This window comes from Saimiri boliviensis, chromosome 16 (assembly GCF_048565385.1).
Source record: "Saimiri boliviensis isolate mSaiBol1 chromosome 16, mSaiBol1.pri, whole genome shotgun sequence".
NCBI classification, from domain to species: Eukaryota; Metazoa; Chordata; class Mammalia; order Primates; family Cebidae; genus Saimiri; species Saimiri boliviensis.
Window position 1 is genome coordinate 36,440,464 of NC_133464.1, and position 25,254 is coordinate 36,465,717.

Below are 25,254 nucleotides of genomic sequence, written 5' to 3' on the forward strand. Positions count from 1 at the left end.
CTAAAATGCAATTAAAAAAAAAAAAAAGAAATGATGTGGAGTGGGCTGCTTCTTCCTGGCCTAAACGAAGTGATGTAGTGAATTCTGAAGATGAACCCTTAACTTAGAGGAAGATCAGATAATTAAAAAAACAAAACTCAGGTTTCTTTCCAAATGGCCAAGAAACTGAAAGAGAGGCAAATGTCTATGCATATAAAGAGTACACTTCTGAAATTTCCTTAAATTTGTAGAATACAGTTCAAGAACTGCATTAAAAACATTCCAAATGTAAAACTGCAACCTCAAGACTGAGGGGGGAGAAGAAAATATTCAAAAAGATAAATTAAAGAATAAAGAGGCAGCTCCTAGGGAATGCTCATTAAATAAAGCCCAATGGAAGGAGCTTATTCAGTATGGGAGTCAGTAATGGCTTTAAAGAAACAGAAAAAGAAAAAAAAAAAAATGAGTAAGTCAGGCCTTTGAGTGAAGAGCACAGACCAGGCTGTGGAGAAGCGGAATACGGAGAAAGCTGAAGACTTTAGCAAGAAGCTTGGTGTCAAAAGCGTCAAAGCTGCTGCCCACTGCAACTCTGTGAAAGCCAAAAAGGAGGCTGCAAATTCATGAATTCCTCAGAAAAGGAAGACACTTGCATGGGAGATTAATGCAAAGAATAGATGGGAAACCAAAAACAGCATGGGACACATGTACCTTGGCCAGCCTTCTTCAATACACTTGCAGGCTCCAAGGGCTTACTATACGGAAAAGAATTTCCTGTTTGTGTTAAACGTGTCAGAAAACTGATAGAATTTGGAAGAATTAGCATAGAATTTGGGAGCTAATCATTGATTCTTTTCAACCTTGTTCTAAGGTGCTTATCCCAGTGAAGTGAATGAAATGGAGCTTTCTGTTATTTGTACAAGAATTCTAACCATACATATGGGGGAAATGGCAGGATTTTTAATACTTACATAAACCTACAGTATAGAATCAATTTTCATTTTTATCATGTGGTTCACCATAGCCATTGAGCTTCTTATACCTTGACTTGGTTTAAAGGTACTGAATTAGTCTGTTCTCATGCTGCTACTAAAGACATATCCAAGACTGGGTAATTGGTAAAGAAAAACAAGTTTCATGGACTCATGGTTTCGCATTGCTGCAGAGGCCTCACGATCGCGGTGGACGGCGAATTAGGAGAAGGGCACGTCTTACATGGCCGCAAGAAAGAGCGCACGTGCAGGGGAACACCCCTTAGTAAAACCATCAGGTCTCATGCAACACATTCACTACCACAAGAATAGCATGGGAAAGACCCACCCCCATGATTCAATTGTCTCCCACCAGGTCCCTCACACAACACGTGGGAATTATGGGAGCTAAAATTCAAGATGAGATTTGGGTAGGAACACAATAAAACCATATCAGGTACTTATTCTTACATTTTGTTTTTAAGATTGCCGTTTATAATGGATTAATCCTAAGTATCAAGAGAGTCTATCTCAGTTGATGGTGTCTTATTTTTTTCTTTTTTGTGAGAGAGAGTTTTATTCTTGTTACTCAAGCTGGGGTGCAATGGTGCGATCTCAGCTCACTGCACCCTCTGCCCCCAGGGGTTAAAGTGATTCTCCTCACTCAGCCTCCTGAGTAGCTCAGATCACAGGTATGCACCACCATGCCTAGCTAATTTTTTGCATTTCTAGTAGAAATGGGGTTTCACCATGTTGGCCAGGCTGGTCTCAAACTCCTGACCTCAGGTGATCTGCCCGCCTTGGCCTCACAAAGTGCTGGGATTACAGGCATGAGTCACCACTCCCAGGCTCAGCTGATGGTGTCTTCACAACTTTACTTACTTTGTTATAAAAGTAATTCTTAAATCTTTAGTGGGAGACAGTAGAGTTAATATTTCAGTCACATTGCAAAAGCCATTAATTTTCTGTTCCTTTGATTATTTCAATAAAAAAGCAAATAAAATGTATAACGAGTGCTACATAGAGATATGTATTCAATCCTATAGAGTAACTCTGCTTGGGAAAAAAAGTTTGAGAGAAAAAAATATATTTTTTATTGGAGTTAACCAAGTAGAGAAAAACAGAGAGGAAGACAAGTGTAAAGTCAGTATGACACTCTCTTCAGTCTGTCCTTTTATCCCCAAGAATCTCAGTGGTAAAATGTAAAGTTCAAGAAATCCTTGTTAAATAAATACTACCCTTTGCTGGCCACATTGTACTTTGTGCTCCAGAACTGTCCCATTTTTTCCTTCAAGACTTACTCATCCTGTATTCCAGTCACCTAAGACTGATCTGAAATGACAGCCTAATATTTCTGACAAAACTGATGCTAATACAGTCAAGTTTTAGATTTCCCATCCAATCAGTGGTCAATTTATAGAAACAAATCCTGGGAAGGGTCACTAAAAATAAATCCAGGACAGAGATAATACCCTTCATGCAGGCAGAATCCACAGTGGATCCCTCACTCCCCAGCAGGATGAACATAATGGACTGAATGTATCTCCTCAGCGTTCATCTGCTGAACACCTACCCTCGATGTGATGGTATTAGAGGAGGGAGGGCCTTTGGAGGTAATTTAGGCCATGAGAATGGAGACAGCATCAATGAAATATGTGCCCTTAGGAGAGACCCTGGGCAGCTCTCTAGTCTCTTTCTGCTGGGTGAGCACACATGGAGAGTGCCAGCTATGAACCAGGAAGTAGTCCCTCACTTCCAAATCTTCTGGTGCCTTAATCTTGGGCTTCCCAGCTTCCCTGACTCAGCCTCCTGAGTAGCTGGGATATTGGCACGCGCCACCATGCCCAGCTAATTTTTTGTATTTTTAGTAGAGACGGGGTTTCACCATGTTGACCAGAATGGTCTCGATCTCTTGACCTCGTGATCCACCCGCCTCGGCCTCCCAAAGTGCTGGGATTACAGGCTTGAGACACCGTGCCCGGCCTATGAGGAGAAGTATGAGGAGTGTCTGTTGCTGAAGTCATGCAGCGTATGTACCCTGTTATAGCAGCCCTGACTGACAATGACTAGCCAAGCATTTTCACATCTTCTCCTCAATGTTTCTCTAGCTTTCTCACTGTAAGGATTCACTTTTGAATATTGTTGCCACAAACTTTGCCTAGATCTTTCTGTACACATTCCACTAGTCTGTCAAATCTGAAATCCTCTCCCATAAAGCCAAATCCAATATATTTTACAGAGGGTAAAAAAAGGTCAGATGGGGCCAGGCATGGTGACTTACCCCTTGATATGGGGTGGCTGTGTAGTCCAATAAACTTCTTTCTTTTGGAAATCATCCAGTCTGGGGTATACCTTTATCAGTAGCATGAAAATGAACTCATATACCCCTGTGTAATCTCAGCAGTTTGGGAGGCTGAGGTAGAAGGTCTGCTTGAGCCCAGGAGTTCAAAACCACCCTCGGCAACATTGTGAGACCACGTCTCTACTAAAAAATTTTTTAAAGTTAGCCAGGAGTGGTCACCTACACCTGTAACCCCAGCTATGCCAGAGGATCACTTGAGCCCAGGATATCAAGGCTGCAATAGGCTATAATTGGGCCACTGGCAGGGTGACAGAGTGAGACCGTGTCTCAAAAGACAAGAAAAAGAAAAGGTAGGATGAGAAACCCTTGGTTTGACTGGTCTTCATTTCCCAGATAATTAAGAGTAATCATTTTTTCCCTACTTACCATCCCTCATTTCATGTACATAATTATGGCCCGTGGATATATCTCACATGTCCAGGCTTTTCCCACCTTCTCTTACTCTTCAGTTTTTATATCTATCAGCCACCATTCCACGCCTCAGAGAGCTACGCATTCAAGGGTAAGCCTGAAAGTTTGGTTCCATTTCAACACATTCTCCCACAACCATTTTGGTATAAACAATGAGCAGCTGCGTACCTAGTTTCCACAGGACAAATCCAAGCAAATATTCCACAGGTTCAAGTGCTCCCCCTGCCTCTGTTGACAAAGATGCTCAGGATGGGCAGATGAGAAGATTAAAATGGACTGCCAGGCTTTCATCTTTTAATTGGGCTCTCTCTTTGGCATTCTTTTCGAAGACAAAAGCGTGGGATGAGGCTTTAGTTTCCTTTCACTTCACACAAACATGAGTCACCTCTAGCCAGAAGGGGTAAAGAAAACTCAAATATGTGGCCAAGCAGCCTCATTCCCAGAGGCCAGCACTGTTCACAGAAACTGCAAATCCAGCTTACTCCAAGTTCATGTCTGTGTTTTACAGGATGTTCACTGAGTATCTGCTAACCAAAATGAAATCAAAGCAAATTCCACGGAAAATATAAAGCAAAAGATATTCAGGTGAAATCTTTTCATGTTACCTAACAAATTCTGGGAAAATTGCCTGGATGATAAACAACTGGAAAGTTATGGAAAACATGATTTCCAGTTTCCAGTATTGCTACTTTCACACAATAATTAACTGAATAGCTGAAGATAGGGGGAATTCACCAGAGTTAACCCAACAAATTACAATGCCATAGAAGATCAAACCTTGAAGGGGCCTCTATGATTACCTAACACAGGCGTCCCCAAACTATGGCCCACGGGCCGCATGCGGCCCCTGAGGCCATTTATCCAGCCCCCTGCCACACTTCAAGAAGGGGCACCTCTTTCACTGGTGGTCAGTGAGAGGAGCACAGTATGTGGTGGCCCTCCAACGGTCTGAGGGACAGTGAACTGGCCCCCTGCGTAAAAAGTGTGGGGACGCCTGACGTAACAGCTGGTGTAAGTGTAAATCACTATATATAAGTGAGAAAATTAGGGTTCTTCCCTTAAAGAGACAAAGTAAAACTGGTAGGGCTGAGTAGACTGTGTGTGTGTGTGTGTGTGTGTGTGTGTGTGACACACACACACATATATGTATGTATCACAACAAGCACCAGGTTTGGGTTAGACACAACTGTTTCGATTCCAGCCCTATCACTCTTTAGCTATGTTACAGGATTCCTGAGCCTCCCTCTATTTTTCATTCTATTTAAACCCAGTTTACCTAAGAAGGTTGACCAGCTCCTATGTCCATCCCAAAGGCTTTCTGCCTTCCACAGTAAAACTTGTTTAACAGCAACAACAACAAAAAAAGAAAAATATCAAAGTGACAAAGTTGGGATACAAAGTACTTTTCCACTACTTCTATACACCAAAAATAAAGTTCTAAAGAACCCCACAACCATCTGAATGGACAGCTCCTCTCAGCCAAGGGCACTGCAAAGTTAACCTGAAAACCTAGTTCAGGCTATGATGGGAAGTGGGGGTCAGATGGCTCATTATGCCCTCCTCCCTTTCGGAATTCAGGAAAAGCTGACCTGCATTAACATCAACACAGACCTTAAGTCTGATAAGAAATATTCACAATTTATTCTCTCTGAAGCCTGCTACCTGGAGGCTTCATCTACCTCATAAAAGCTTGGTCTCCAAAACCCCTTATCATCACCCAGGCATTCCTTTCTATTGATAATAATTCTATCAACGTATTGCCAATCAGAAAATTTTTAAATCTACCTATGGCCTAGAATCCCCTCTGCATTGAGTTGTCCCACACTTCCAGATAGAACCAACGTAAACCTTACACGTATTGATGTATTGTATCTCCCTAAAACATATAAAAGCAAGTTGTACCCTGACCACTTTGGGCACATGTCAGGACCTCCTAAGGCTGTGTCCTTAACCTTGGCAAAATAAACTTTCTAAATTGATTGAGACATGTCTAAGATACCGTTGGGTTCACACATCATATTACCAATGTATGTACTTAAGATACTGCCCTTGGGTTTAAAAGTACTGGAGAACAATGGCATAGCTGACTAGAAATCTGCGAAGGAAAACATAAGGATGAGATTGTATTAAATAAGAAAGACAATCATTGGTGCTAGAACACAACTGGACGTCTATATGCAAACAAACATAAACCTCAGTTTAAACTGTCCACCATATGCAAATATAAATCAGAAAGAATCTTAGACCTAATTGTAATATCTAAATGCACAAAACTTTTAGAAGCTTTGTAACATTAGAAGTAATTTTGTGATATTAGGCTAGGGAAAAATGTATTAGATATGAACCACAAGCACAATCAATAGAAGGGAAAAAAGATAAATTGGATTTCATCCAAATTAAAACTTTTACTTTTTGAAAGGCATTGTTAAGAGCCTGAGGCAGGAGAATCACTTGAACCAGGAGGCGGAGGCTGCAGCGAGCTGAGATCACCACTGCACTCCAGCCTGGGCAACAGAGCAAGGATCCATCTCAAAAGAAAAGAAAAAAAAAAAAGAGAAAACAGTCAAACCACTGGAAGAAATGTTTGCAAAACATATCTGATAAAAGATCTGTATCTAGAAAACAGAACTCTCGAGCAATCCTTTAAAAGATAGGCAAACAAATAATCTGGACGCTTCATTGAAGATATATGGCAAATAAGCACATGAGAATGTGCTCAATATCAATAGTATAATGAAAGACAGATTTCAATATAAGCCTTGTGGATTTATTAATTCAATGGACATTTATTAGGCTCTTATTGTAGTAAACACTAGATTTGCAAAATCATATGACATGCGTTGTTTTAAGGAATTAAATGTGCAGGGAACAAAGGTAAATCAACAACGAAATGGACTAGAATTACAGTAATCTATACCATAATGACTGGATATTTCTGAGAAGTATATCCTTAGGCGATTTTGTAAAAAAAAGAAAGAAAGAAAAGAAAAAGACTGTTTTTGATGTTGACCTCTGACAGCTTTCAAAGCCCCCACCCTCCCCTTTCCTCTTTACCCCACATCTAGGCAGCATAATAAGAAAGCCCATATATACCATCTGTCCCTTGGCACTCATGGAAATTTCAAACTACCCATCCTGACCGGCAAAAAAAAGGAACCCCATTCAGGCCCCATCCCTTAACCACAGTAAAAGTCTCAAACCACCAACCCTCTCCCCATCTCCTCACTTCAGACAAGGTCCGAGCCCTTCTCCTGTGAATCTTCGGCTATTTACTTTATGAGTCATAAACTAACATCCACTGGGATCTGTGTGCCATATGTCTTGACATCCAGAAATTCATGGAGAAGGAGAAGGCCTAATGTCTAACAGAGGATGCTAAGTGCTCAAATGAAACAATTAAGTCATTAGGAAAATTCAGATTAAAACCACTAGTGCATACCTATAAACATATTGGTACTACCTTTAAGAGTGGCTAATTTTTTTTTTTTTTTTTTTTTTTTTTGAGACGGAGGTTTGCTCTTGTTACCCAGGCTGGAGTGCAATGGCGCGATCTCGGCTCACCGCAACCTCCGCCTCCTGGGTTCAGGCAATTCTCCTGCCTCAGCCTCCTGAGTAGCTGGGACTACAGGCACATGCCACCATGCCCAGCTAGTTTTTTGTATTTTTAGTAGAGACGGAGTTTCACCATGTTGACCAAGGATGGTCTCGATCTCTAGGCCTCGTGATCCACCCGCCTCAGCCTCCCAAAGTGCTGGGATTACAGGCTTGAGCCACTGCGCCCGGCAAGAATGGCTAAAATTTTAAGAACTCACAATAACAAGCGCTGGCAAAGGTGTGGAAAATAGAATTCTCATACATTGTTGGTAGAAATGCAGAACAGTGTGGCCAATGTGGAAAGCAGTTTGTCTATTTCTTGTAAACTTTAGCATATACTTTCCATAGGACTCATCAATCCCACTCCTCAGTATTTATTCAAGTAAATAAAAAGCCTAGTATGAATGTTCAATACAGCTTCAAGTTTGCCAGAAAAACTGGAAATAACCCAAATCTCCTTCCAATGGATTAACAAACTGTGGTACATCCATGCAAGCACGACTACTCAGCTATAAAAAGAAATGAGGTATGGATGATATAAACAACACAATGGATAAGTCTCAAATACATTATGCTCAGTGAAAGAACTCAGACTCAAAAGGCTACAAATAATAAGATTCCACTTATATATACATATACGACATTCCCAAAAAGACAAAACTACAGGTACCTATAAAGACTGAAAACAGATCAGGGGTTGCCAGGGCAGAGGGTGGAGTGGGAGGCGTTGACTAGAAAAGGGTGCACAAAGAAACGTGGCAGGGGAGGGTGACAGGACAATGCTGTATTCTGCTGGACCGACAGTTACATAACTACGCATTTGCCAGAACTCAGTATACTAAAAAGGATCGATTTGACTGTAAATCATATCTCCATTTTAAAAGATGAGTCAATAGTATGAAACAGCTATCAGAAATGTTGCTGTTATCTGAACTGATAGTAATGGAAGTTTAGGATAGTGGCTCATAAACTTTACTGAGGATTAATCATTCAAGATGGATTAAAGATTTAAATGTAAAACCCAAAACTGTAAAAACCCTAGAAGAAAATCTAGGCAGTACCATTCAGGACATAGGCATAGGTAGAGATTTCATGATGAAAATATCCAAAGCAATTTCAACAGAAGTAAAAATTGACAAGAGGGATCTTATTTAACTAAAGAGCTTCTGCACAGCAAAAGAAACTATCATTCTGCAATCCATTCATGTGACAAACGTCTAATATCCATAATCTATAAGGAATTTAAACAAATTTACAAAAAAAAACTCATTAAAAAGTAGACAAAGGACATGAGTAGACACTTCTCAAAAGAAGACATTCATGCAGCCAATAAACACATAAAAGAAAGCTCAATTCACTAATCATTAGCAAATGTAAATCAAAACCACAATGAGATACCAGTTAAAATGGCAACTATTAAAAAGTTAAGAAACAGCAGATGTTGGCAAGGCTGTGGAAAAACAGGAAACCTTTTTACAACATTGGTGGGAATGTAAATAAGTTCAACCACTGTGGAAGACAGTGTGGCAATTCCTCAAAGACCTAGAACCAGAAATACGATTTGACCAGCAATCTCACTACTGGGTATATACCCTAAGCAACATAAATCATTCTATTATAAGGATACATGCACACACATGTTCATTGCAGCACTATTTACAACAGCAAAGATATGGAATCAACCCAAATGGCCATCAGTGATAGACTGGATAAAGAAAATATGGTACATATACACCACGGAATACTGTGCAACCATAAAAAGGAACAAGAGTATGTCCTTTGGAGGGACATGGATGGAGCTGGAAGCCATTATCCTCAGCAAACTAACACATGAATAGAAAACCGAACACCACATGCTCTCACTTATAAGTGGGAGCTGAACAATGAGAACACATGGACACAGGGGGAGGAACAACACATTCTGGGGCCTGTAGGAGGGAGATCATCAGGAAAAAATAACAAATGCATGCTGGGCTTAATACCTAGGTGATAAATGGACGGGTGCAGCAAACCAACATGGTGCATATTTACCTACGTAACGAACCTGCACATCTCACACATGTATCCCAGAACTTAAAATTAAATTAAATTAAAGAAAAAAGAAAAGAGAGAATCACCAAGACTGCTGGGTACGGTAGCTCACACCTGTAATCCCAGCACTTTGGGAAGCCAAGGCAGGTGGATCACTTGGGTTCAGGAGTTCAAGACCAGCCTGGGAAACATGGAAAACTGCATCTCTACACAAAATACAAAAATTAGCTAGACGTGGTGGCACATGCTTACAGTCCCAGCAACTGGGGAGGTTGAGGCAGGAGGGTCACTTAAGCCCAAGAGGTTGAGGCTGCAATGAGCTGTGATCACACCACTGCAGCCCAACCTGGGTGACAGATTCCCACCTCTGCCTCCATTCTTGGGTCAGTGTGTCCAGGGTAAGAGCTAGGAATCTGTAGTTTAATAAGCATTTTAGATGATTCTGATGCAGGTGGTCCAAAAACTACATTTTGGAGTTGTTATGCAACATTATCACGGCAAAAGCTGAGAAAAACATCCTTCTACCATTTTTTCATCTGAGTCTTACTCATTTCAAGTTTCAGCAACTCTAGCTATAAAGACAGAAGTATGGGTATCTTCTGGAACTGAGGCTCCCAGCTTATTGCCTCTGAATGAGTGAGACACATGAAACATGGCAGTTTTGGGCTCATCATTGTAGGTGCAACCTTGCAAAGTACCTATGATATAGAAGGCAGTAAATATTTGTAACATGGAAGCATCTGTAAATCTGTCACTGTAGTGCAATGCTTCTTATATACGAGGTGCTCTATCCATGTGGTTTGAATGAAATATGCTGTGTCAGTTATGAAAAGAAAGGGAAAAAAACAATGAATTCTGGACTCCAGAAGATTGAACCTAGTATGTGATAAAGACAGAAATAGCTATGAACAAAGGAAAAGAAGGCTTTATCACTGGAGGCGCTGAACACAACAAACATGATCAAATAACCACATACTAACATCTTTTTCAAACTTCCAACTCTAGGAGAGCTATGGATTTCAGATAATCATCTGTTTACTGTCTTGAACAGTTTCACTAAGCTGTAAAGACAAGAGAGGAATTAAATTCATAGAGGAACACAGATCATTCTTGCAACAAACGTTAATCACAGAACATCTAAAGCACTTATGTTTATGGCAAACTTCAAACAGAAAAAATAATTCTACATTTTCCAACATTCATCATTCCATTTGGAACATAGACTAGAATATTATTTTTAAAGACACACTGGGCTGAATTCCTGTGTGCAAATTGAGAGGACAGCTTGTCTCAGTGAAGAGGTGTGAGGGCAAAGCAGGCAGAAATTCTGATCATCCCTTAAAAGCACCTACTCTGTAAATCCCATCCCCATCTCCCAAGGGCCACCATGTGAGAGCTCTGCTCATAGAGCCCCATTTGGAAACCTTCCTCCAAAATAAAGTTACAGGATAAATACAAAGCCTTCTACTGGGAAAAGATATCTAGCTTATTCCCCAATATTAGAAAATTTGGCTGGATTATGTAAGTTCACATGTATTAGTCATTCCATATATTTGTCTGACATCTTCACTAAAATATCCCAAACACGTAGAAAAGTCACTGGCTTTTTTAGCCAGTGGGTACTTAAATATTTGTTGAATAAATTAATTTCTAAATATGATCTAGCTTACAAACAGCAATGACAGATCTTCAGAGTTATTCAAATTCTACTTACAGATATCAGTAAGAATTGAATGTCAAAGGTTAACTCTTCCAGAGAATAATTGCAATTTTAGAAACTATTAAGTAAATGAAACTCTAATTAGTCAAAAGTATTAGAGCGGATTTGTGTAGAGGACGTTCCATTGTCCCTGCCTCTGTCCAGCAACCAGGCCACCACCCCAAATATGCCAGTCATACTAATGCGAAATGTGTATACGGTCAGCTCTCTCTGAGTTAGCCAAAATTATGAAGAATAAATCCTGGGGGAAAAATACTTGGGCTCATTCCATATCATAAATAAGGTCTTAAATGTCTTTTTAAAAAAAAAAAAAAGAAAGAAAGAAAGAAAGAAAAAGAAAGAAAGTTGCTCTTATCTCAGGTACAAAAATAAACTTGTACTACTTGGATGTGATCCCAAAGTAAAACTTCATAGCTTTCATATTAAAATCTTTCAATTACAGACTTAAGGCTGCAATTCCAAATTACAATTTGGAACATTTGACAGGTAAAAAGTCCATTAAGAATGCCTTGCATTCAACCATCAAAGAACTGCCACAGTATACTACCCCTGAATCACTGTTTTCATTTAAAAAATAAAATAAAGGAGGGGGTTGTCCTCAACTTATTTACATGGCACCCCTCTTAGCAGCTAAAAGCTTTGTTAATAATGCAATGCCTTCTCATCTTTGTTAGCTAGTGAAAGGAGGTTTGAATTTCACATTCAATTGGTAGCTGCTATGGAATGCATCAAATAATGAACGTCTTATTCAGAGCAGAACAAACTAATCTTCAGGTGTGGATTGATACAAAGAGAGAGACATTCACAGAATTCAAAACAGAATCAACATCTAACAAATTCTTGCTCTCCACCCAGGTGTTACATTACCTACTACACTGCTTAGAAGGTTCATTCCTCTCTGCAAAGACACTTAGAAGATATTCACATTAATGTAAAGGAGCCAGCTTGGAGTGCCTGTATGCCACTTAGATACAGAAGGGCGAACTTTGAAAAATCTTTTGTGTTGTCTATAATTACATTAACAATTAGAGAGTAATGAGTAGAACAGTTACTTTTAATTGATTAAGTCAGCCAAATACTGAGTCTGGATAGAGGCACGTACTTACATAATTAATATGTTATACTTGACAGCATAATTTCTTTTTCCACAGTAATTCTTATGCAGAGCAATAACAGCAAAATTTTACTCATCCATTTAACCAACATCTACTATGCTCCTAGCAGGATGCTAAGGATAGTTTCAACAGAAATGTGACTACATTTAACATCCTAAATATACATACATACATATATATGTGTGTGTGTGTGTGTGTGTGTGTGTGTGTGTGTGTGTGTGTGTGTGTTTATACTCAGTAGCATAGAGTCTTTTACAAACATGTGCAGCTTTAGGGAACAATTATAAAATTATCCCACATATTTTAATTGTGACTTTGCTTCATCTAAGATGCACTGTGTATATGACGTGTGCGTGTATATGTTTGTGTGTTTTACAAGGAGGAGAAATTTTCCAGCAGAAGGCCAATTTATAAAATGTTCTTCAATGTTATGTTTTATAAGCATCATATCTCACTGGCCAACTCTTTCAACTAACTTAGCAACTGTCATTCTTTATACAAAAAAAAGTCTTTCAGCAATGACTGACTGGGTAACATTGAGATACAGAACTCTGTCTCAGAAAGTTCACTCGCTCTATGGGAGTTTGTCTGCAATAAAGAAGTCTTAGGATTCGTCTTGTTGGTTCAGAATTCCACCAATACCATAAAAGAGACAGCAGCTTCCTAAAGAGTGCTTAGTTTTTTCTTGGAACTAAATGCTAAGAAGAGGAGAACTAAATGTGTATCAAAAATTGAAACCCAATTTTCTACTAGTTTATTTAAATATTATTTCATGAAAACATTTTATAATCATGAGACCTAGCTTAAATTTGGCTTACAAAAGATTTTATAACTGAAAGGAAATACAAGGTAAAAATATGTTGTGACACTCTCCTGTTATAATTTTATCTGAAGCTAAAATTACAAAATAACAGAAATTGAAATCGACTCTGAAACAATATGCTCACTACAAGCTATTTGCTGGCAGATTTAATCCAGTAATTCCAGTAAGATATAATTTGTATTTTCTTCATAATTAAGTCTCTATTTTTTAAAGATTGACTACCACTATTCCATTACTATAATCAGAACACTGTTCAAATAATACTTTTTTCATTTCCCTTGAACAGGTTTTCTCTTTCAAACACTCAGCTAATACCCAAGTGAGAGCATAAATGGCTTGAGACACCACTGTATTCAACTATAATTTTGTGTATACTCAAACTCTCAAGTCCTATTTGGAAAAGGCCAAAATATTAAGAATAACAACTACTAACTCAGTCCTTTCATTTAGTTTCATTCTTCCATTGTATTTCGCCTTCCGCTTTGCGTTAGCTAACGTACATATACACGGAAGCATTCTGACCTCTACTGCCAGAAGTTGGAACTTTTTTCTCAAGTGTTTTTACTTCAATTATATTTTTCTGTAGAATTCACAATATCCATAGAAATGTTTCTGAAAGCATAATCCACAACAACTTTCTTGATAGCTCACAAATGCTAGGAAATTTTTTTAACATGGTGTTTTCATTTGATGATAGCCCTTCTAAATCTTTCATGAGTTATAAAGGCAAAAGCAATTCTTTACAATATTAATTCAAATTGGAAAATATTTTAAAGGATGAATAATGTTTCTTAAATTGGAATTGGTCAACATATTTTTGGAAGTCACAAACACTGATCCACAATATCGTTCATTTCAGATGTGTTTAAGCATTGTTTTCTTTAAGAGTACAAATATAAGTTTTGTTAAAGTTACTGTCTTCTGTTGTTCTGTAAATTTGCAAACAAATGTTTCAAGGAATAAACATACACTAAGGCATGTATTGAAATTTATGAAATTGTGATTTGATAATGAATACACCATTTTGAGAGAAGGTTTCTATTTCTGAAAAAATACTAGTTGAAAGTTTAAAATGACTAATAGCCAAAGAAGAAACTAGGACTACAATTGAAATTATTTCATTAGTTTGATTTACCAGTGAGTCCTTTCACATATTTAAGAAACAGCTGACTATAATAGCAAATAAACTGGGATCACAGAAAAAGATGTCAAAGCTTTAAAACACACATACAAAACTGGTTATAACAGTTACAAGATTATGAGTGGCTAGTACTTTTCTCTAAGCTTTTCAGCAAATTATGGATTTTTCTCAATAAGAATTATTTCCTTCATAATCCGAAAAAATTGTTTTTCAAATTACAGTATAAATTTAGTATATAACAAAGATGATATATCCTCTATGGACACATAGATGAGAAAATAATTTAAAACCTAGTTAAAAGCGGCTTGAAGATAATGGTTTTGTTCTAAGTAGCAAGAAATCCACAGCTATAAACCAGTCCCAAAATGTCCTCAGGGTCCCAGGTCCGTCCTCAGTATAACATCTGTATGCTTTGTTGCCTCGGGGTCACAAGGTGGCTGCTGGACATCTGCGACTCACACCCTTATCCAAATAGGAAAAGGGAGAAAGGATAAGATTAAAGGGTTATACCAGCAGCCTGTCCCTCTTGACTGCCAAGGCCATAGCTCTCCTGGAAGCTACACCCAGTAGTCCTCTGGGACACACGGCCACTCCCGGCAGCAAGGGTGGCTGGGAAGACACATATTTTCATCTGGATTTACTAACATTCTCATAAATTTCAGGGTTCAGATGCGAAGCAATGAGAGTATGAAGTAGATGATTTGTAGTATTACCAGTGGATCTTGAAAAAAAAAAAAAAAAAAGTGAATTCGCCAGGGTCTCTGTCTATCCAGACAAATCCTAAGACTTCTAAACAGTTAAAATAGATTCATCGCTCATGCCATACACTTAAGTTATTTCAGGTAGATGGATGATTTCAAAGCATGAAAGGTGAATCCACAAAATAACCTAAAGATGCTAGGATAATTTTTACACTCTAGGAATGAGAAAGGTCTTTGTAATACAAAACCCAGAAATCATGAAATTAAAAAAAAAAAACTAGATTAAAAAAATTTAAGTTTTTCATAGAAAACAAAAGACAAATTGACACACATATCAAGTCACATATTTCACATATTAGGCAAAGAGCCAATTTCCATCAGAAGGAAAGAGCTCCTACAAAAGAGGGGAAGAGGACATAAAGAGTTAACAGAAAAGACACAAATTTATTTAGACATATTTACCTCACTTATCAGATAAATATACAATCAAAAGCACGAGATATCATCTTCACCTTTAGTGGACAGAACAAGAAAGGGGTGACAGAACCTTTCATGTGAGGCTGATGGGAACAGAAACTGGCCAAGCACCTAGAGAAGAAAAGCAACAACAGAGCTACTGAGCGTTTCCCTGCCGCTAGAATCACACACACACGACCACCCATGCCCGATGTTATGAACCGAAGTATTGCTTATAATTACAAATATTAGGGAAAAGGGTAGATAGCAAAAGAGGACAAGTTAAATGAATTCTAATTCATCCGAACGATGTAATACAATGCAATTGTAAGAAAAAAAAACTATCTTTTAACAAAGCACTTTACATGCCAATAAAGTGCAGTCAAGCTATACTGATAAGTAAACAAGACCCAGGGACAGGAGAGTGTGCATACAGTCAGCTCTCTGAATCTGTGGGTTTCACAATCTTGCATAAGGAACTTGAACATCCAGGGGTGATGGTATCTGCAGGGAGTCCTGAGGCCAACCCCCAGGCATGCTGGGGGTCCGCTGTATTGTGCTTCCATTTGTATTTTTAAAATTAAGTCACGTATATGAAGAATATCCAAAGCATTCAAAACCTCAGAAGCCCTCTGAAGACTGTTGTATTGACTATGCACAGTTGGCCTGCACTTTCCCACCAAGCAGTGACAACTTGGGATGATGCCTGGCCTTTACAGAAGGTGCGAGAGGCAACAGGCTGGCAACGGAACTTGAGATCCAAAGGTGACTTGAGATACTTCACTCCTTGCCAAGAGCCTGAGGAGGCCAGGATCCAAAATGTCTTTAACATAAATTCAACCAACTACAGATTCACTTTTTTCAACAAATTTCTTATTGTAAGACATGAATGTTAGTGGAGAATTCCCTTTTATTTAATCTTTAATCAAGGGTGTTTACCTTTCATCAAAGATTTTACCTAATATGAGTAGTACATTGACAGATGGCAGCTTCATGAGGGCTACAAAAAAACAGGATAGTTTGTTAATTGGCTTGGCCGAGAAGGGGACACTGGAAGACAGAAAAGTCATCATGCGCCGGATAAAGATGTTTTGGACAAAACCACTGACTGCAATACGATGGTGGTCTCATAAGATGATAATGGAGCCGAAAATGTTCTATCCTCTATCTAGTGACGTCGCAGCAATCACAGTATCATAGTGCAGTGCATTATGTGTTTGTGGAGATTCTGATATAAATGAATCTGCTATGCTGCCAGTCATGTAAATGTGTAGCATGAACAGTTATGTACAGGACACAATATTGGATGATAATGATGATATTACTATACTGTTTATCATAGTTTTAGAGTGCACTCCTTCTACTTATTCAAAAAAAAAAAAAAAGTTAACTGCAAAACAATCTCAGGCCAGTCCCTCAGAAGGTATTCCAGAAGAATCACAGGAGACAACAACGCCATGTGTGCCATTGCCCCTGGGGGCCTTCCAGTGGGACAAGATGTGGAGGTAGAAGATGGTGCTATTGATGATTCTGACCCTGTGTAGGCCTGGTCTAATGCTTGTGTTTGTGTCTCTGCTTTTAACAAAAAAGTTTAAAAAGTTTTTAAAAAAAGTTATACAATAAGAATACAGAGAAAGAAAATACTTTTGTACAGCTGCACAATGTGTTTTTAAGTGTTACTACAAGAGTCAAAAAGTTTAAACTTTGGATACTTTATTAAAATAGACTTACAGTGAGCTAAGTTATTACTGAAGAAAGAAAAATAATTGTTTATAAATCTAGTGTAGTCGACAGTGTTTATAAACTCTGCAGCCGTGCACAGTAATGTTCTAGACCTTTATATTTAGTCACCACTGGCTTATTGATTCACCCAGAGTAACTTTCAGTCCTGCAAGCTCCATTCATGGTGAGTACCCCATACAAATGTAGCATTTCTTATCTTTTACACCCTATTTCTACTGTACCTTTTCTGTGCTCAGATACGTTTCAATGCACAGGTACCACTGTGTTACAATCATCTACAGTATTCTACATAACAACATGCTGCATAGGATTGTAGCATAGGAGCAATAAGCTATACTATACAGCCTATGTGTTTGGTAGGCTACACCATCTAAGTTTGTGTAAGTCCACGCTATAATGTTCACGCAGTGATAAAATAGGCTATATGACACATTTCTGAGAAGTAACCCCATCATTTAGTGACACACGCCTGTACTCTACTTCTCAGTGGCAGAAAACGAAAGAAGCAATAGAAATGAGCCACAAGACATTCTGCAATTGACGAACTTCCCCTACTTCAGCATGCTTTTCTGATTCCCATGCTAATTCATCCTAGCATCTTCCCAACAAATAGAATTTCTCTCCTACTAAGAAAAGAGGCCAAGAGGCAGGGAGGAGGAGGGAGGTGTGTGTATCTCATAGTTCCCTACTAATCCTGCATAAAGTTTAGGGCCTTTCTCTGTTATAAGGGCCTATAAAAGTCAAGTGTTAGGAAGGGTATAGCAACTTGTAATCCCTCCAGGGACCTCAGAATAAGCAGGCATAGATGTAAGGGAAACCTTGGACCAGAGATGTTCTCTATACCCTTGGCACCAGGGACCACTGTTTCCACCAGATCATGTCCCTATCCCATATCCTGAAACCTCTGCCAGTGAGCCACATTAAGACTTTACTATGTGCAAAGTAACAATAAAACCTGCTATAGGGAAATAACACCAAAAATATGGAGAAAAATAAGTCCCTACTCTCATGGAGCTCATAATTTCTTGCAATCAAAAGCTATGAATGCATGCATGCCAGCCCACAGAGCCTCTAGAATTTACAACGGAGCAGCTTTTACCAACTAAAAAACCTCAGTACATAAGCACAAAGGGGATAGTATAGCAAGTTGCCTGCAACAGATGAGGCCAGGCTGGGCATTGCTATGCTATTCACTGAATCTTACTCCCTTCTATCATGCAATCTCTCCTCGCCTTATCACCCAGACTTCCTGAAAGAGAATTCTACACGCGCCTTCCTTTGCATCTCCGATTTACTTCTCAGTGAACTCCAGCTTGTCTTCTACCTTCACTCTGAAATTGCTCTAAGCCACGAGTGAACCCTAATTTGCAAATAAAATAGAGATTGGAGGGGGGGGGGGTCACTTTTCTGAATGCTTAATTTGATACTATCTATTTCAATATTTAACTATTTGTAGGTCACAGTGTTTTCTGGAACTATGATGAATGCCATGAGACTTCTCCCCAGAAATCTCTCTCACACACACACTCACAATGCAGAGGGTTCAGAAGTGCCCTGAAACGTAATCCTGGAATAATTAGGTCAATAGCTCTCAGGTCAAGAACTGTGGACCACCCTTTCAGTTTTGTTAACAACTTTTCTAACCGGTGGCTGCACTTACTTATCAATCTTTTTCCTAGGTTCCCCTTGTTCTGCTGATCTCTTAGACATGACTGTTTCTAGGGTTATAAATTCAGGTCAATCCTCTCATTCAAAATATTCCCTCCTTGCTCATCTACTCTCATGATCTCAGGCATCACCTGCAGGCTTAGCAGTCTGAAACCTCTAATGCCAGCACAAACCACACTTCTACAATTCTTATTTCAAAACCTCCCACTTGATGGTACCTCCACCAAAATACTCAACATGACCAAAATCAAATGTATCCCCTTAGCTCCCCATCCCCCACACAGCCATGTGTCATCTCTCTTTCCCAGTTCATAATGTCAAGTCAGTATCACAATTCTGCTTCTGGGATGGTCAAGTAGCTCCCATTAGACCAACTCTTCTACAGATAAAAACTACACGCTTAGGACTAATGTATAAAAAAACAACTTTCTGAGGGTCCTGGAGAGCAATTGAAAGCAGGCATTTACTAGAGGTGAGCTGACATGTGGAAGAAGGAACTGCACTAAATGAGCATCTAGTTTGTTAAGGCTGAGACTGTCTGAAGACAGGCCCTGGTCTGTGCATGTTAAGTGGCTCAAATTCTGATGGAAAAATCAGTCTCATCGGCCTGCAGAAATAGAGGACAGAGTTCAGGACAACCACAGTCATGGAAAGTAAAGCAGAAATTTCAGGCAAGACAGAACTAGAGAGAGAAAATATAAAATCTCCCAAATCTCTAGATGGCCCCTGAACCACAGGTGTGCAGGCTGACTCCAAGCATCCTAGCGAAGGCGGAAAGACCTGACCTGAGATTTAAGCTGCCACTACTACAGGGAAAACAGAACTTGCAGTTTGAGTCCAGGTAAATTAAGTGCCTGGTTTGGTTTTTTGGTTCTTTTTTGAGACAGATTCTTGCTCTGTCCCCTGGCTGGAGTGCAGTGGCACAATCTTGGCTCACTGTAGCCTCCACCTCCAGGTGTTCAAGGAATTCCTGTGCCTCAGCCTCCCAAGTAGTGGGGATTACAGGCATGTACCACCACTTCCAGCTCATTTTTGTATTTTTAGTAGAGACAGGGTTTCACCATGTTGGCCAGGCTGGTCTCGAACTCCTGGCTTCAAGAATCTGCCCACCTTGCTTCCCAAAGTGCTGGGATTACAGGCATGAGCCACTGTAACCAGCCTAAATGCTTGTTTTAACAAAACAAACAAGAAACACTTTTCAGCAAAACATAAGAGAATTGTGAGTTTCTACAACGTATCATTTATAATGTCCACGATATAATCTAAATTACTCGACATAAAAGAACAAGGAGAGAGTGGCCACTTTCCAGGAGAAAAGATAATCAAGAGAGACTCCAAGATGTTCCAGCTGTCCTAATTAACATACAAGCATTTCAAAGCTGCTATCATTCCAATACCTAGGTACAGAAAGGAAAATATGCTCATGATAATAATCAAAGAAAATCTCAGCAGAGAAACACAAACCATAAAAAATGAAGCAAAAATAACAGCCAAACCCAAAAACTGAATAATAAAGTGGCTAAAATGAAAAACCTCACCAGATAAGACTAACAGCTGAAGAGATGACAGAGGAAAGAGTCAGTGAACCTGAGTGCAGATCAACAGAAATCATTCAATCTAATATACGGAAAGACACAGCTGACAAAAGTGAACCTTTGGGACCTGTGGGAAAACATTAAAATATCTAACATTACTGGATCACAACTGGTACCCCAGGAAAAGAAAAGGGTAGGACAGAAAATAATATTTGATAAAATAATAGCCAAAATTTTCTCCACTATTGGGGAAAACACATTCAGAGATTCAAGATCAGCAGATACCAAGCAGAATAAATGCAAAGAAAATGGTATGTGGCAAATCAAACCACTGAAAACTAAGTATAACCAGAAAATTTTAAAAAACAATGAGAGAAAAATGACACATCACATGCCAGAGTACCCTGATTTGAATTACAAGTTACTTCTCATCAGAGACAATGGAACTGGAAAACAGTGGCACATTACAACTGCACAAAGAAAAAAAAAGTCCACTCCATTTATCATACCACTGGCTACTGGGCGCGGACATGAGAAACCTGAGAGTAAGCTAGACTGTTTTTTCTGACACTCAAACCCTCCCAGGAATACTGATTCTACCTCCTTTAGATCTATTTGAGCCACAACATCTCTCCCAACAAGTAGCAACTTGAGCCCTCATTTCTCTCCTGAATTCCAGCAATAGCTGTTTGGCTGGCCCCAGGTAACTCACATTTCAGAGGATGACCAGGGCTCTCTAAGAATACTGATCAGCTCACACTCTTTCAAAAGTCACTCGGTGACTTCCTATTGCATTCAAGGTAAAATCCAAACTCTTTACAAGGGAATTTTCAGAACTTTGAATCTCAGGGTCTTTTTACATTTTTAAAATTTATTGAAGGCCCCAAGGAGCTTTTGTTTAGGTGAAATTATCTATAGGTATTTGCTGCCAATACAGCCTAGGACAATGAACAAATATAACCAGGGGAGAATCGTGTCCAGGGAAGGCTGGAATGGCCTTAGGAACACAATGAGTTCCCAGTGCAACATCAACAACCTTCACGACACCACCACCGGTCACCAAGGATACTGAATATCTCATTCTAGAAGAGTGCAGAGATGAGAAGACTTTAGGAAGAGTTCCTCTGTTTCTAGGTCCTGACACAAAGAATTGGGACACTGGGGAACTTCACTTTCAAGAAAAAGATTAGTTACAGAATAGTCAAAGTAACGCACAACTTCCAAATTGATCCATTTATGGCAGAGGTCACAAAACCTTTTTGTGAAAAATCACACCTTGGCAATGACCTTGAACAGTATGACATAAATAACTCCCACAAGCTTTGCATTCCACAGTGGAACACCAGGCATAAATGGGTTAAGCCAGTTTATTGCTAACTTTTAAAACATGTTTTAGTTTATATCAGTAAAAATATGCATGGTCTATATCAATAAAAATAACAAAACCAAAAAAGTTTTTTTAAAAAGTTTTAAAAAGTTTAAAAGTTTTCTCTGACTCCAACTGAAGTCAGAAAAACATTAGAATATTCTATGGCAAAGGATATTAACAGGCACTTTTCAAAAGAAGACATTTATGCAGCCAACAAACATATGAAAAAATGCTCATCATCACTGGTCATAAGAGAAATGCAAATGAAAACCACAATGAGATACCAACTCTCGCCAGTTATAATGGTGATCATTAAAAAATCTGGAGACAACAGATGCTGGAGAGGATGCGGAGAAATAGGAACGACTGTACACTATTGATGGGAGTGTAAATTAGTGCAACCATTGTGGAAGACAGTGTGGCAATTCCTCAAAGATCTAGAAATAGAAATACTATTAGACCCAGCAATCCTATTACTGAGTATATACCCAAAGGATTATAAATTGCTCTGTTATAAAGACACATACACACGTATGTTCATTATGGCACTCTTTACAGTAGCAAAGACTTGGAACCAACCCAAATGCCCACCAAGGATAGACTGGATGAACAAAATGTGGCACATATGCATCGTGGAATACTATGCAGCCATAAAAAAGGATGAATTCATGTCCTTTGCAGGAACATGGATGAATCTGGAAACCATCATTCTCAGCAAACTACACAAGAACAGAAAACCAAACACCACATGTTTTCATTCATAGGTGGGTGTTGAACAATGAGAACACATGGAGACAGGGAAGAAAACATCACACACTGGGGTCTGTTGGGGGGTTAGGGGACTAGAGGAGGGACAGAAGTGGGTGGGGGGATTGGAGAGGAATAACATTAGGAGAAATACCTAATGTAGGTGATGGGGGGAATGGAGGCAGCAAACCACCATGGCACATGTATGCCTATGTAACAGTCCTGCAAGATCTGCACATGTACCCCAGAACTTAAAATATAATTTAAAAAATAAAATAAAAAGAATATTCTATGACAAATGTTACTTGGGGGAATATCCTAATACTTTGTTTATCATTTTTCTTCTGAATATCTTATATATTCTAACACTTCTTTTCATAACCTAGAAAAGAGGATTTTAAATAGAAAATACACTAAGTTGACTAGCAACATTTGTAACATTTATTCACTTCTGGTTTCTAGCCTCCAACATTGGAACATCCATAGAACATATAAAATGTAGGCTGAGGAGACATAAATTTCCTCTGAATTAGAATATAATCAAGTCAATTAATCCATTCAGATTAAAAGTTTAATAATTTACAAAATAAGAATACAAAAGTAAATCTATTATTTTCCCATATAAAAATGTCTAAATTACTACTGTACTTCAATATTTCCATAATATATTTTAAAAATAAGCATACTATAGAAAGAAAATAACAGCCTTTTTTTTAAAAAAAAAAAAAAAAAAAAAAAAGGCCGGGCTCCGTGGCTCAAGCCTGTAATCCCAGCACTTTGGGAGGCTGAGGCGGGTGGATCACGAGGTCAAGAGATCGAGACCATCCTGGTCAACATGGTGAAACCCCGTCTCTACTAAAAATACAAAAAAATTAGCTGGGCATGGTGGCATGTGCCTGTAATCCCAGCTACTCAGGAGGCTGAGGCAAGAGAATTGCCTGAACCCAGGAGGCGGAGGTTGCGGTGAGCCGAGATCGTGCCATTGCACTCCAGCCTGGGTAACAAGAGCGAAACTCCGTCTCAAAAAAAAAAAAAAAAAAAAAAAAGAAGAAGAAGAAGAAGAGGAAAGAATAAACTATCAGAACAGATTTGTTTCTGTACTTTAACTGGTTTTAAATTTATACCGAAAACTTCAAAATTTTTCTGAAAGATTTAAATATTTTAGAAAATTACTAACAAAATCTAATAGGATATTCCACCCAAGGGAAACATCAAGAGAACAAATTTGAAACTAACTATAAAACAGTGTAATTTTCTAAAAAATGAATGGCACTAAAAACATTTTATTCTATTTACACATACACACACCTGACCTTCAATTTTGTTATTCTAATTTAAACTAGGTAATAGAAAGCACATTTTTACCACCTTTGAGGCCCCTTGGGAATAATTATATAAATGAGGCATACCAAGTTGGCTACAGTAACATTATGTTATGCTAATTTCATAGTATGAATGCAGAATGTATAAAGGATGGGGATTATGAAACCAATAAATACAAAATCTACATAACATCTCTGGATGGCCAAATATATTAAGGTGCAACTGAAGAGCTAGAAAACTTCTATTTGTAGTTCTAGTAAGTAAGAAGCCAAACTTGCAAGTCAAAACTACAAGGAGAGATCACCTCACACCAGTTAAAACAGCTTTTATCCAAAAGACAGGCAGTAACAAATGCTACCCAGGATGTGAAGAAAAGGGAACCCTCCTACGCTGTTGGTGGAAATGTAAATCAGTACAACCAATATGGAGAACAGTTTGGAGGTTCCTCAGAAAACTAAAAGCAGAGCTACCTTAAGATCCAGCAATCCCGGAACAGCTCAGGACTTCAGCTCCCAGTGAAAGTGCAGAGGGTGAGTGGACGCCGCATTTCCAGACGAACTCTTATTGCCCACAGACCAGGAGATACCCAGGCAGAGGGGTCGCCAGCGTCGCAGTCCCAGCCGGTGCGGCTGTTTTGGCCCCCGCGGGGCTGATTCCGCCCGCGCGGCTGCTGTGACCACTCCCTGTTGCTGCGGTTCTCCGTAAAAAAACCACTGGTCTGGGAGCCTTCTTAGCTGGCGAGCAGAGCCTTGAGACGGCAGAATAGCCCATTCATCTGAAATAGCGAGCCAGGCCAGGAGATTCCTAGGCAAAAAATCCGCCAGGAGCCGGCGCCGCGGTTCCAGCCGACTCCGTGAGTCGCAGCACGGGAGATCCCGGCGCCTTTTCAACAAGCGACCGGAACGCGGGGTCGTTCAACTTAAAAGAAAAGACTCTGAGTCAGGGAGCCAGGTGATCAGGCTCGGTTGGTCCCACCCCTCCACCCCCAACAACAACGAAAACAAAAACAGTAATTGGAAACCCTCTGGGTTGAGCCCTTCAAACCAAGCACAGCTGAACCGGGACGGTCCGGCTCCGTGGGGGAGGGGCTTCCGCCATTACTGAGACTCTCCACCGCTACGGAGGCAGGCTGCCGTTGCCGAGGCAACCCGCCATTGCCGAGGCAACCTGCCACAACAGAGAGAGTCCGCCATAACAGAGGCGGGGCCACCATTGCCCAGACAGTTCTAACTACGCCCATATAAAAAGGACTACAGGGAAGAGCTCAGGGCAGCTGGGCGGAGCCCACAGCAGCTCAGCAAAGCCCCTGCGGGCAGGCAGAGGCTAGGCGTGCTGCTAGCTGGGCGGGTCCGACCTGAAAAAAAAAAAATCAAAAAAGGCAGTAGTGCAACGGAAACTCATAAAGCTCCAACTCCCTGGGACAGAGACAGACAACAGGTGGATAAACCCACAAAAATGGGTAGAAACCAGCGTAAAAAGGATGAAAACTCCCGAAACCAGAACACCTCTCCTCCTAAAAGTGATCACAACTCCTCACCAGCAAGGGAACCAGACCGGATGGAGAAGGA

The 25,254-nt window shown here is 39.6% G+C and overlaps 1 protein-coding gene across 15 annotated transcripts in view; it reads right to left on the reverse strand.

Annotated features, from left to right (window-relative positions):
* LMO7 (LIM domain 7) overlaps positions 1-25,254 on the reverse strand; it is a 235,219-nt gene that overhangs the window by 172,695 nt on the left and 37,270 nt on the right. The gene's annotated exons all lie outside the window — the stretch shown is intronic.